We start from the raw sequence: 9,145 nt of genomic DNA, 5'->3' as shown, positions 1-9,145 counted from the left end.
ACAAAAATTCAGGACCTAAACCTATAAATATACTCACATCTGCACCTACATGCATATGCTTATTCTCTATCATATGCAAAACAGTCACAGTCACATGTAAGTTTAATATTATTTAAATTAAGTTTAATATTATTAAATTTATTTGTTATTAAATTATTATTAAATTTATTATTAAATGTATATTTAGCATAAATGTCTAATATTGTCTGTTCAACACATACATTTTCACCAGTGGGTTAATGATTGAAAATACCAAATGCAGATGAGCAGCCCTGTTCATTATGTGGTGAAGTTAAGAATAGCAATTTAGTTCCAGTCTTTTATTATCTTATTGTGATGGACACAGAAAACTGTTGGTAATCTCCGACACTGCTCAAGAGTCTTCATCATTCTCCATGTCCTGTGGAATGTGTCCATCTCCACAGGACAGTAAGCACGGCACTACAGAGAGATGGCTCCATTCACTTGAGGAGCAAATTGACCATTTTCCCATTGATGAGACATAAACAGGCAGATGAAAGTCTCTTATCACACAACTTCTATTTTTGAGCCCCACAAAAAATACTTAAGAGAACTCTTCAAGGATATTGGTGCAATTGTCTTTATAAAGTGGAGCTATAGACATTTGTTTTTTGTAACTTCGGTTTATCTTACTAAGGACATGGTAGCTTAGTTACCAGATGATTATTTTACAATAATATCTTTCTGGATATTGAAACTAGCAATATGCTCTTAATCTCCTAAATTCAACATCCTATTTTAGCCACTTTAACCTCCAGTCACATGGCTGTTTTTTTTCATTATTTTCTTTTGTGGTACAGAAGGTGACTGTTCTACATGTATTTTCAATAGCTTGTATGTTTTCTTGAGTAGAAACTAATGATTGATGATCAACTAAAGAAAAAGATTTTATGTCTTTTACCTGTGCAACTTTTTTTTTTTGTGTGTGCCGGTTGTGGGGCCTGAACTCTGGGCCTGGGCACTGTCCCTCAGCTCTCAGCTCAAGGTTAGCGCTCTACCACTTGAGCCACAGGAGCCACAGGGCCACTTCTGGCTTTTTCTGCTTATGTGGTACTGTGGAATCAAACCCAGAACCTCATGCATGCAAGACAAGTACTCTACCACTGAGCCATCTTCCCAGGCCATGTGCATCAATTTTAAAGAATTTTCTTGCTTTTTTCAGAAAGCATTATAAATAGAGGCAAATTGGATTTTCCTGGTTGAAAGAGTCACAGTAGAATATAAAATGCATAGAGTAGCCATTCTGTGAAAAGCACTTTATATGTAATAACATATTTATTACTGGACTTATATGACATCATTTATATTCCTATTTAATAAATAAAATATCAATTATTTTAGCTTTTAATCTTTTTAGGTCCTTAAAGCTCACCAATTACAAAACAAGCTGATTTCTAAAATCCCAAACTTCAGTGGATAAGAGAAGTTGTTGGCAGGAAATCAAACTATAAGCTGCTCTGCTTCACATTTAACAAGAATTGAAAGGTAAAACTATATTATGACATGCGTCAACTTGCATATAAGCAGCTAAAGCAAACATCATCACAACATATCAGCAAATGACAAAGGGGCAACAAAATTTTCGCTCAGTGCTAACTTAGCTGGTGTTAATATGGAAACATTACGGAGCTGTTTGCCGATCTTGATATGGCTTGACTCATTAACTGACACTTCTAAGTATGTGCAATACTCAATAGAAAAATAGGTTCAACTCAAAATTCTGCATGTTTACAGCTCTTTAATCATTATCAAATCAAACTTAAAAAACTCAAGATTTGTTTTCACAAGGGAAAGTATAAACTATATTGTACATTTACAATAACATACTATCTCCATTTCAAAGGAAGAAATTATGGATTTATACAATACAGTAGATGTACACTACATTTCTGACAACATAAAAATAGTTCTAAATTTACAGCTCTTCAGTTGTATATGTTTACATGACATTGTGCAAAAGATAAACCCTTAAGGATTCAGAACCCACTACTGTTTGTCATGTGTAGTTGGGAGAGGGAAGTGTTTGCTTACAAAATAGGGACACAGGTTATTTACATATGATTAAAACAGCATTACTATATATGTATAAATATACTTTGGAATCAGTTAAAGCAATACTTAATGATTTTCAAGGCATAATTTTTTTTTTTTTTACTGAAGGTAATATCTTATATGAACAGGTTTTAGATTTGCTAATTTCCAGATTGGATGCCAATCTTACCATTTTGAATTAAAAAATCCTCTGAACAATGCTTAACCATGTAATAGTTCTAAATTCATTTTCTCAGATATTGACACATGATGATGGCAAATTATTTCATATGGCATTAGAATGTATTGAATAGAAACAAAAGAAATTGGACCAAGAAATCATTCCATGCAGCCCTGCCCTGAGAATGTAAGCATAGTGGTTGGTAAAGGATCTGAGGCAAAAACGGTGGAAATGCAACTCTCCTTAACCTGTGCTAATCTGGAGGCAAAGAGAGCCGAGAGCCATCCTCTGGGTGGACAATGTCTTTACACTTCTGCTTCCAGGTTATGTTTTACCCTATTTGCACTCTGTCTTTCATGGACAAATGTAAATCTATTGCTGCTTTGTTTATGAGATAGAGACGTGTTATTAGGTGGTTCTTGAGCTCAGGATCAACTTGCCTAACCCTTCTGGGATTTTAGGCTTTTGCCAGAATATCTGGCAGTGTATTTTAGAGTGCATGTATAGACATACTAAATATATACATAAAGATAAAAATAAAATAGAATATAACAACGTATTGCCCAAATTTGGCGAATAATATGTTTGTTAAACTTTGAATACAATTTTCAGTGTAATAAAATTATAGCTTATGATGTATGATATGTTAAAGAATCATAATTTGTCTCTGCCCTGCAATCACTGAGTGAAGCTAATCTATTTATAAGGAAAATTCCTGAAAAATACTGGTTTTTGTATAAAACATATAGCATTAAGTCTCAGAATTTGTATTTTGTAGTTGTTTTTTTACAACATTTTTATTGTTAGTATTTTCTATCATAACTTGGACAGTTTCCTATGAAAAGAACTAAAACAGTAACTTACACATTGCGATAATAATATTTTGTAAAATTTCCCATGGACTACTGGCATGAGTATAGCTGTTATATTTTTGTTATATTTCAGTGTGTGATGCTTAAAGATTCCACCATTAATTTCCTATTGATTGGCATGAGGGTAAAGAAAAACAAGGAATCAAATTGATCCATATCTGAATATAAGGGAAAATTCCATGCCCAGCTTTCTTAGTTACAAACATAATTAACCACCACTTTAATCCTCTCTTTTATTAGGGTAACTTACAAAACTATTGGATTTGTTTCCTCACAGTAGTATAGCCAAGAAGTAAATTTATATAGAACAGGACAGCTTCTTAAAGGACTACTCATTGAATATTGATACTTGGCTATAGAAAACAAAGGCATGTAATCATGTGCAATGTTGTTTAAGTATTGAATTAAAAATAAGAAGATCTTGCAATATGGAAAATTGTTTAATGTACACCTGGTTATCCTTGTGAGTGGGGTGATTGAGTACATGTATATGTGTATAATGCTCTAATGAAAATGGCATACATGTAGTTAATGAGCAGCTGGGTTAGATGTTTGCAATGTGTTGAGATGTCTGGCCACTACAAATCCCTCTAGGTCACTTTATATATTGAGGAGAAGTTCTGTAACTTGAGAAATCTGACTTAATAACACTGAAATCGTGGAAAAACTTTAACTCATTCTGAAAGAACCAAAATTTCAATTTTAAAGGTATCAACACATTTACTATATATTAGAGAACAATTGGATTCTGTATATATATTTAATATATTTTACAGCTCTAGGATATTGAGCTGTTGTTGCAAGATTCAATGGGTTGGCTGTTTTAAAAGTTGCTTAGTGTGATTTTCTGGACAAACACAATTTTTACTTCCTTTCAACTTTTAAAGCAGCATATGGTGGGTTAGAGTTCCTTGTAATATTTGAAGAAATGTTGGGACATTTGGTGATTACAGAGCATTGAAATGATTTTTCCTAGCACTCAAAACAGACAGTAATAACATATTGTACACATTTAATATCTCCCAACAAGTAGGCATTATCTGCTAACATGAACACAAAAGTATATTTTTTGTAAAATATTTTGTTCCTTTCTTGCTTTCGTTGTCAGTGGAAAATATCATACAACAGGGAAAGGTGATTTCCTTCAGAAACATGCATGACAAAAGGTGCAAATATGAGTCCTTTTTCAAAATGAAAATAAATCCTTAAAATAACTTTAGGGTTTTTATAGCACTATGTATCACCAAGTAATTTTATTTTAAGTAGTATTTCTGTACCTTTTTCTGGAATTGGTCTTCTCTCTAATATAGACTTTTAAAAATCAGAAAATGTATAATGCTGTATATGTGTGCTCAGGCTTTCTGCTTTATATTATAGAATGAACTGATATACAATTACATCTTTGGAATTAACAGCACAGATGCTAAAAATCAATTCTGTCTCTTTGACTTGAGATGTTTGATTTGAAACTTTCTCTATAAAATAAGAATAACTTAGGAGGCAGTTTTACAATTACACAACTCTAGGAGGAATGAAATATTCCTTCACAATACTAATTATTTAGCATCAATATTTATAATCAATAATTAGAATACTAATTATTAATCAGACAAGAACTATAGATAGGTTTTGATGTAACACATTTATTTAGGACAATATGACTCTTTATTATAATGTTTAAATGAATAAGCAAGATATTAATTGCATGCAGATAGAAGATTAATAGAAATATATTGAATGATGCCTCAAAAAAAAGAAATATTTGAGTTATAGCTGCCAACAAAAACCAATTCAAATTGACTCAGTACAACTCTATAGCTTCGTGGGTTCACAAGTTTTTTTTTTTTTTTAACACATTTATATGTATATGTGTGTTCATTCACAAGATTAAGTTTGTCTATTTGTTTTGTCTTTTATCTGGACTCCACATGGTAGCTATTCTGTTATATAAGTAATACATTATTATATAAGTGATTTATAAATTGTTTGTAGCAATATCATTATAAAAATACAATGTTTTAGGTATTTCCAAACTTATTGAGTACTAATTGTTGATGATATTTAACCAACAATGATAAGCTTGCTATATAAATAGTTAAAATATTTCCTTCCTTTTCTTTTCTCATATTAGGATTTTAGGTTCCTGACGGTTTTATTTAAATAATTTAATATTTCATATGTTCCTGTGGAGAATTGCAGAGAATATTCTGGGCCTTGTTTTTCCTGTCCTGGATCTCAGTTGTCCCTCTTTGCTGTTTGGTGAAGCTTGACTAGACTCATTGTACTTCGCTGAAGGTAACCAAGATAACACTGCAAATTGAGCGATTGAAAGTATGCAACAGAATCCATGATAAGCAGGAGAAATATAAAAGGAATTTGCACAAAATCACTAAAACACTCAAATTTTTATCAGAACTTTGAAGTGCTGGCTTTTTAGTTTGAATTATATGGGTGTTTGAAAGCTTTAAAGATTTGATAAAATGTTATTTTAGTAATTCATTATGGATAACATCTCAAAGAAGGCACAATGCTGAGACTTAATGGTAAATTTGCGCAAGAGTGCCTTTTATCACATCAGAGCAGAGCACTTATTATAAATGCAAATGTGCACTTTATGTCTCTTTTCCCAAGTAGCATATTGTCCAATATTTGAGCCTGTCATGCAAAAATTAAATAAAACTAAAATCATTTGCTCAATTTTTTGTATTGGCTCCAGAGTTATTTTTACATACCCAGATCTAAAAATGTACCAATTAGGATAAAATCTACTCCAGAAATAAGTTTTGAACTTTGCTGTTTCCTTAACAAGCCATACTGGATAGTCATTTTCTTTTCACCTTTGCTCAACTTTACAATGCCAAAGGCAGGACAGCGACATTGATTTGTGCATAATATAGTCTCACAGAGATTTCCTTAAATTCCTAGACTCCAGCCTTTTCTGAGGTGGTGGGAACACTTGTTTTTTCATATCTTAGTACCCTCAGTGTCATAGTTCTGTCTCAGTTTCTGAGCATGAAAATCCCTGTCAGAGCATGATCATCAATTACAGCTTTCTAATTATTTTCCTGACTACTTTTTGGGGGTACACATTTGCGTTATTCCCCCAGTTTTCTTTAATGGGTCAGAACATTTAATGTCCCTCAGAAATATCCCTACATTTTTTTTTCTCTTAAATTTGTGCCTAAATGCTTGTTTGTACCATTGCTCTAAAGCATGTGATGGTATAGAATTGTCTCATTTTTACATTCACCTGAAGAGAGGACTTTTTCATTGAAAAAAAAAAATGGCTCTGATGGAGCCAAACCTAATAATGAGGATTCCTGGGAGGCTGTGTGCAGCCCAAAGATGGACAGTTCTTTGGAATAGGAAGTGGGGAGGTCTCCAAGTCTTCTTCATTCCCTCCAATGGCTATTGCGGGAATATCCATCTGGAGTAGCTGTGGAAATAGCTACCACCTTCTTCCATTTGTACTAAGCCTTAGCTTAATATTTACACCATCTCAAGGAATATACAGAAAAATCACATAGCAATGAGTCCCAGATTCTAGACTCTATTTTAGGGGCAGGTTAATACACCTCAAGCCCTATTGCATTGTTGGTGGAAATGTGAACTAGTACAATCTCTCTGGACAGTGGTCTGTAGGTTCCTCAAAAAACTAGCAAAAGATCTTCCCTACAACCCATCCACACCACTCCTGGGCATCTACCCAGAACATCATGAGCCAGGATACCATAAAGACACTTGCACATCCGTGTTCATTGCTGCACTATTTACAATACTCAAGTTGTGGAAACAGCCCAGATGCTCTAAAGGTTTAAAAAGTGTGGTACCTGTACACAATGGACCTTTACACAGCCATTAGAAAGAATAATATTATGTCATTGGCTGGGAAAGGGGTGACATTGCCCCCCAAAAATGTACTCTTTCCCTGACCTATATAGTTGCAAACACTCTGTATATCATCTTTATAATAGAAAATAAACAAGGGGCTGTAGGGAAAGGAGATGGATTTATAAGGCATGGAACAAGGTTCTGTCTGCCTGATGCCACAGCTATGCAAGAACCTCCAAGTGAAGCCACGGCAATCGTGTCTGACCAGGAGGCAAAACCTTCAACCAAAGACTTGGGAGATAAGAAGGAGGGAGAATATCTTAAACTCAAAGACATTGGTCAGGATAGCAGTGAGATTCACTTCCAAGTGAATCACAATGATGTGTGTGACGACACATCTCAAGAAACTCACTGAATCATACTGTCAAAGACAGGGTGTTTCAGTGAATTCACTCAGGTTTCTCTTTGAAGGTCAGAGAATTGCTGTTAATCATCCTCCAAAAGAACTGGGAATGGAGGGGGAAGATGTGATGGAAGTTTATAAGGAACAAACTGGGGAGGGGGTCATTCAGTGGTTTAGATATTCTTTTTCTTGTCTTTTACTTTTGCCTCAATCTTTTTAAAATTTTTTTTTAAATAGTTCTTTTGTAATGTGCTGTTCAAAATGGAACTGAATACTGGCACCCATCTCTTTAAAACATCTGTTAACTTGAATTTTACTGTTCATTATTACATTTGTTTTCGTTGTGCTGATTCTTGGTGATCAAACCTCAGCTCCCTTCACATTGCCCTCTCGTTTTAAATAATGGCAAAAGTGCACAGAGAGGCCACTTTTCAGAACTGCAATTTTAGGTAAGATCGAGCAGTGTGAGTGTTTACAAAGACTTTCCAATTGGACCTGAAGTTCTAGCATGTGATGGCTTCACTCTTGGACTATGACTTTCAGTGGTAGATGGAAGTTTCTCACAGAACTGAACTGTGAGAAAATGACCTTTCCTTAACTTGAAGCTACTTTTTAAAGTCTGAGGGTTTGGACCAAAAGAAGAGGAATATATCAGGATTGGAATCAAGCTTGCAGACCTGGTAAGAGTGACACTTAACTCCAAAATGGCTTCACTGAAGGGAAAGTGTTTTAAGATTTTAAAAAAATCTTGTCAGAAGAACCCAGAAAAGTTCTAATCTTCAGTAAAAGTTAATAAAGTTCTTCATGAAGAAGTATATACAACACAACACTGCTCCTTTTGACTTTATTTGTACTTTTTGGCCTGGAACATGGGTTTTACCAGACTCATTAAAATAAACAATATTTGTAAAAACCACGAAGAAGAATTAAATAAATAAATATAAATAAAATATATCCCCTGGCAACAAGCGGATTGTGTGAGGCCTATGCTTATAAATTTTGTACATCCTTGACTCCCATGAGTATTTCTAGAGTGTCTCACACTTCCTGCCTTCCTTCGCATTTTACAACTTAAATGAGATAATTTAAACATGGCATTGGAAGAACACAATAATTTAAGGAACTGAAAATAAATTAAACCTGTACATTCACATGATATTCTCTAGAGAGATGAAGAGTAGGAAATCTTCTGAAAAAAGAACCAAGAAAAAATAAACCATTTGAAGGAAAGAACAATTTTATTTTCCATCATTCTTCCTTTCCTGAAAAGTAACAATAAATGTTGTGAAAATTAGGATTGGACTCAAATCAAGTGGGACTAAGTATAGGGCCATCGTTGTGATGAAAATACTCTACTTCCAGTTGCCATGGGAACAGGATGAAGTCTTTATGGAACATTTTTAAAATGAAATACCATATGCAAAAAAAATTCCAATGTGGTATTTTAGTACTATATAAGGAAGATTTCAGGTTTATATTTAGAAGGATTTCCTCTCTAAGAATTATATAGAAATAGGATTTCATATGTATGAATGCATCTATATATTTGTCTACTTGTTACCTGCAAAGACATGCTAATTTAGGCCTGAAACCTCATGGAAAAGGATATCAAGACCTTTTTACTAGATGCTATTCTTCTGCATCTTGCTGACTAGTCAATGTCCTTCATAATTTGTGTGGCTTTATAGGTATGTGAATGGAAATCTGTATATGTGTGTGTTCATATGTGTGTGTACATGTGTGTATGTGTGTGTATACACACGCATGGTTTCTTTTTCTTGGTTCACTCATCAGTCTCATATTTAG

The 9,145-nt window shown here is 33.8% G+C and overlaps 1 pseudogene; it reads left to right on the top strand.

Annotated features, from left to right (window-relative positions):
- The first annotated feature begins 7,159 nt into the window (after positions 1-7,159).
- On the top strand, positions 7,160-7,559 carry LOC122120966 (annotated as a pseudogene).
- The last annotated feature ends 1,586 nt before the right edge of the window (positions 7,560-9,145 follow it).

Source organism: Dipodomys spectabilis, unplaced genomic scaffold, assembly GCF_019054845.1.
Source record: "Dipodomys spectabilis isolate Male_0828 unplaced genomic scaffold, ASM1905484v1 ptg000179l, whole genome shotgun sequence".
Lineage (NCBI taxonomy): Eukaryota > Metazoa > Chordata > Mammalia > Rodentia > Heteromyidae > Dipodomys > Dipodomys spectabilis.
The sequence above is the reverse complement of the archived record's forward strand: the minus strand, read 5'-3'. Positions and strand labels throughout refer to the sequence as shown.